The sequence below is a fragment of the Cupressus sempervirens genome, chromosome 3, assembly GCF_028749045.1.
Source record: "Cupressus sempervirens isolate cs-2001-9-10 chromosome 3, ASM2874904v1, whole genome shotgun sequence".
Classification (NCBI taxonomy): Eukaryota; Viridiplantae; Streptophyta; class Pinopsida; order Cupressales; family Cupressaceae; genus Cupressus; species Cupressus sempervirens.
In genome coordinates this window covers 970,160,036-970,166,035 of record NC_143120.1, presented here as the reverse complement: position 1 = coordinate 970,166,035, position 6,000 = coordinate 970,160,036, and positions in this window count along the sequence as shown.

Here is a 6,000-nt window from a genome sequence, read left to right as displayed (position 1 = left end):
GATGTCTTCAACTGTATGGGCAGTTACCACCTCGCCTCTTGGCATAAGCATTTGCCTTAACCATAGTGGTGTAGTGCATCTCCCTAAATTTGGATTCGGTTTGACTAACAAAGCATCACCAATGGCCTCGGGCGCTTGACTTATCTCTTCAATATCAATTGGTCCATCCTCTTCTCCACTAGTAACTGCCATACCATCTCCTTGTTGGTTCTCCTAGAGAGGGGAGTACTCGGTACTCTCACTATAATCACTTGATTCTGAATCAGAGCTCACCTCTACCGCAGCCCCTTTATCACTTGAATTGACCTCTTGGCTTCTCACCTCAAGTATACTTTTGGTTGATGACGTTGCATTTTGTCTCTTGGTTGGAGGTTCATGACGTTCTTTACTTTTTTCAACCTCCAAAGCTTTCTTCTTGCCGTTTCTAACCGTTTCTCGTTGCCGGCTACTTCCTTCATTCCTCTGTCCAGCTGATTCTATTTGTCTCTCTTTTGGCTTCATCATCTCATAGGTAAGGGGAATCCTTTGTCTTTGTAGCTTCCTTAGTCTTTCATTATACCATGACTCAGTATGTAAATCTACTGTCGTTGTGACTGCCTCCAAGGAAGGATCCTGATGGTCATCCCAATCCATTGGATTCAACTCTGTTCCTTCTACTGTATCATAATATTCTCTCAACACATATCCATCATCCTCCAGTTGATTGGGAATATCAAGGCCTCTCTATCTGATATCTCTCATCATGTTCACTGACAGCCTTGAGAAAGCTAGCTTTCTCACATGAAAGTCATCCTTGGCATTGGCCCAAAAATCTTCTATAGTGGGAACATGCTTGAATTCATTTCCATGAGATACCTTGATAAGACCATTGGGATCAAATCCTTGCCTTGCTCTATACCATCCTAGATGATACGATTCCAATTCCTTCTCCGCAACTGCAAAGGAGGCCCAATTTGGGAAACTATCATTGCCAATTATGATTGAGAAGGTAATGCCTGTTTTTCCTTCATTTCTCATTATTCTATCATAGTGCTCAAGTTGCCTAGCCAATTCTATTAAAACTACCCTGTCAGGAGGGTACCTTGGAAGTCTCTTGGGACAAACTGTGCTTCCTGCCACTCTAATGTATGTAAATTGTGGAAATTGGATGAGCCAACTCCCATACTTCCTAATTCTTGCTTCTGCTTCTGAAAGTCTCTTAATAGTTGTCCCTTGTAATACCCTTACTGTCTTCATGGCGAAGGCATCACAAAATATTTTGTAATGCTTGTTGTTGTGCAAATGGAGAAGCGGATAGCATTCATGCACCAAGTATTGCCCCGACCCACTACCAATTTCTCCTAAGGCCTTAAGTCCCAAACTCTTTTACAATCTAGCAATTAGGTAAAACAGATAGGATCCCATGTAGAATTGCCTTTGGTTTTGTACGGTTTTAAGTTGCAATTCTAAGTTCTCGCTTATGATCCTAGCCCAATCAAATCTTCTTTTTCCCCTTTCAATTTCATCAATGAAGAAGTACATCCAGTTTTCAAATTGCATACGTTGAGCTAGGCCCATGATTCGGTTGAGAAGAACAACAATATCGCCATATTCTGGTTTGAAATCTACCATTGTGAACCTTGATGATTTGTTAACTCCTTTCTTTTCCTCGTGAATCCAATTCTGCTTTAGATGCGTGAAATAGGCCTCTTGGTTATCTTGAAATGATTTGGTTGCCTGATCCATCATCACAATTGTCATGCTTTTGTACTGGGGAATGTTGAATGTTTCTTTGATTGCTTCTTCGCCAATGTTGGCCAACACTTTGCTTCCTTCATCAAAAATGATGGATTTACTGTTTAGATCAAATCTAGATGCACATTCCATAATCAATTCCGGACATGGCAATGTAGGAGGAAGAGCTGCTATGTGTACAATCCTGCTTCTGTATATCTTCTTTGCTAAGGGGGATTGTCCTTCCTTTAGTCTGTCCTTAATCGGTATCATGTCTATTGCACCGATATTGGTGTCAGTTATTCGCTTCATTTTCTAGAAGAAAGGTGTTTTGGGCATCATATCCTCTTTGTCTTTGTTAGTGTTTGTTCGCGTGGGATTCTTACTTGCACTAACATCCTCCATCTTGTCGCCTTATTATGGGATGGTAGAGTGGTGGACCGGAAGGCTAGTAGAACAAGGGAAGCAATCTTTAGACTATAACGAAAGAAGGATGTCAGCTTAAGGACCCCGTACAACTCTAAATGATTAAAATTCACCTTAACCAATAGCCGGACGGTGACTTTTCGGAAGTTAGGATCAGACCTCAAGAACTTCAAATCCCTTCCAAATTAGAATTTTACCATGTAATTCACCTCCAAATAAAATTACCCAACCTAGGGCAAATATCGCAGCTCCTTGCACAAATAAGAATTTGCAAAAAAATGCCAACACCATGAATAATCTGCCTTCCCACCAAAAAATCGCCCAAGACAAGGGCCAAATCTGCCCTTAATAAAATCACCAATGGAAGTTAAAACTGCCCTCAAGACCAAAATCGCCAAAAATGGAGAAAAAACTGCCTTGCAAGGAAAATCGCCCAAGACAAAAGAGCTGCGCCAAGAAGAAAATTCACCCAACAATGGAGAAATCTTCCTTTGACAAAAAATCACCAAACAAAGGAGAGCTGGAAATGAGAAGTGAGGAAAGAAGAGGAAGGAGGTTCCTCTTATACCCAACTCCACAAGCCTTCCCAAGCTGGCCAACTTGGACCCTAGGAGAAAGAAAAAACAAAAATTAATTCAAAATTATGGTCCACAATTAAATACTTAACCAAAATTTAATTTTGCCAAAATGAAAATTGCCCTTTTAAATTCCCAATTAGTTCCAAATTGCAAAAAGAAATTAAATGGTGCCTTGGAGATGTTAACTATTTTCATTTAATGAGGATTTAGTAATTAATACGTCATTAAAATTGGATTTTGGCTAACCAAAAGCCATTTTTCAATATTAAATTACCAACTTCATTAAAGGCTAAAAGTTTTCAAGGTAATTTTAATCTATCAAAAACAATTTTTTGCCATTTATCCAAATCGATTTTGCTATGCCATTAAATTTTTTTTTTTGACAAAATATAAAATTGCCTCTAGAGTCAAAAATTGATTTTGCAATTTAGCCTCATTTCTACAAAATTAAAATTTTCCCCAAAGAAAAATTTAAGATTTTCCAAAACTCAAGTCGAACAAAATTTCCCTTTTGAAAATTATTCAAATTTACACAGTCATATCTGGATTTTCAAAAGAAAACATCCAAGTACAAATTTACAATTGTATCTTGCCAAGTGTTGCCTGTTGAATTTTGTCCGGCCTAAGGATGAAATTTGTTGCTTTGAAAAATCAAGCGAAACTGGGTGAAAATAAGCTAAGTCTCCCCCATTGGCCTGAAGGTGTCCAAGGCTCAAAATTTTCAAAACTCAAAAAAAACTTTTGGACAACTTCAAAAAACTATTGCCGAGGCAATCAAAAAAGGGGGTCCCCAAAATTTTTTGGGGCAATGGTGTGAGAACCTCACAACAAAACCCTCGGAAGTTTTCTCAAAAGGGGTATTTATGTGTGGCATGTAGGAAGTTGTTAGTAAGCGATTTGGATTATTTCTTAGTACTGTGAAGTCCTCTTGGAGCTCTGTATTGTTTGCCATTTTAGAATTGGAAAACCTTCCCTACTTGGCTATTTTGGTTTTGGTGGAATTAAACCCTCACCCTATTCAGATTTTTTGTATTGCTTGCTTCAAATCTGGCACATTTGGAGCACCATCTTTGTCTGCTAATTGGAAAATATCTATGTTCAACATCTATTCTTGTTCGGCATATATCTTGTCTAATTGGTGTTCTAATATTATCTTATCTGACATATAATGTTGGAATTCACTATACTTTTCGAATAGCAGATTCAAACCCCATACGACAACTTTATTCTTGTAAGTGTTTTCTTTCTTACCGTGCGGCCTTAGGCTCCCTTCCGTATGGGCTTTGGCTTCCTACCATGTACGTCGTCTCTACTTGTACATTGAATTCTTGTTGGAGCTTTGTGTTCTTGTCCATTTTGGAAGTGGAAGATCTTCCCTACTTGGCTATTTTGGTTTTGGTCGGATTAAACCCTTACCCTATTTTGATTCTCTATATTATTTTGCTTCTGGTCTGGCACATTTGGAGCACCATCTTGTCTGCAAATATAATTGGCGAATATCTACTTTCAACATCTATTCTTGTTTGGCATATATCTTCTGCAATTTGTGTTCTAACTTTATCTTATCTCGCATATAACATTGGAATTCACTGAACTTTATAGATAGCGGATTCAAACCCCATATGACACCTTTATTCATGTAAGTTCTTTCTTTCCTACCGTGTGACCATCGGCTCCTTAATGTGCGGCCTTCGACTTCCTTCTATGCGGCCTTCGGCTCCCTACCGTATATGGTGTATGTACTTGTTGGTCTCATATATTGAAGGTGCTTCTATAGGCACTGAAGTGACATTGGAACATTTCAGCCTCCGGAAACATAGAGAAATCAAATCCAATCCATGATTTCCTTCAATGCTAACGACAACCTTATAAAGGGCTTCAGCGAAGCTTTTTGAAGGACTACAAATAGAAACTTGACTAACAAACTTTAATTATTGTTTTATTATTCGGGCCTTTTGTATATTAAATCAATCAATTAAATAAGTCCTTGTGATATTATTTAATTTTTAGGACCATTTAATTAATTAACCTATGTAAAATATTTTATTAAAAATTGGGGACATTAGACTTTTGTATATTCATTTTGAGTTATTGTATTCTTGATTAGAATATAGTTTATTATTGTCATATTTGTCTTATTCTTGTGCTTTCCAATAGGTCTCTATCTTGGGTGGTTATCTCCACAACCAAATCTTATATGGTATAAGAGTATGTTTATTTTTTTGGCTAGACCTTTTGAGAGATCCTTGGTGCATATTGAGTGTTTCATTTTTGTGACTTTGTTTTGTTGGTCAAATATCGAGTTTTTTGAGTCACATCTAATGTCACCATGAAATTCAAAAGATAATATTCCTCTTTGTTTCATTCATACCAGTGAATCAAACTACTCATGAAAACCAAAACTCACTAAGGCCTTAAAAAGGCATGTCCTATGTCTTTTCACTCTAAAAGGACATGCCTTCTTAAAAGAGGTGACCACTTTTAACATATTGTTGAGTCACTCATAATATTTATCTATCTATCTATCTATATATCTATATATATTCTTATTGTTGTACTTTGAACAATCATGCTTCTTAAGTATTTAGGGGAAGAAGAAAGACCTTTTAAGACATAACTGTATTTTTTAATTCTAAATCATTTCATCTTAATGAAGTAGGATTCACTCATTTTATATATATATATATATATTCTTATTGTTGTTCTTTGAACAATCATGCTTCTTAGCTATTTAGGGGAAGAACTCAGAGCTTTTAAGACATGTTATATATGTTTATTCTAAATCATTTCATCTTAATGAAGTGGCATCATAGATCATTTATTTCTTGTAATAGTAAGTGGTTGTCGCTTCAAATACTTGCTTTTAAATCTAGAAAGGGGACACTACGATGTGGATTTATACATATATTCATATATATAGTCTACAAAGGGGACATTACGAAGTATATATATACATATATCCATACACACACACGTATATATGTATGTATATGCATATATATACATGTATGTATATGCACATATATGTACATATATGTGTGTGTATGTATATCTATATATATGGTCTCATTGTATTATCATTAAGAATTGAAAATTTGAATTCATTGACCAATGACTTCAAGCTTAGTTTTCAGTTTCAAACTTGTGTGAAGTGATAATATATGTGGTTTCCTATTGCCATCAATCCTCGCTATAGTGGAATTACAAAGATGGCAACTTTCTTCTTTTTTACACCTTGTCTTGCAAAGATCAATTGTTGCATCATAGCATCGATGGTAGTATT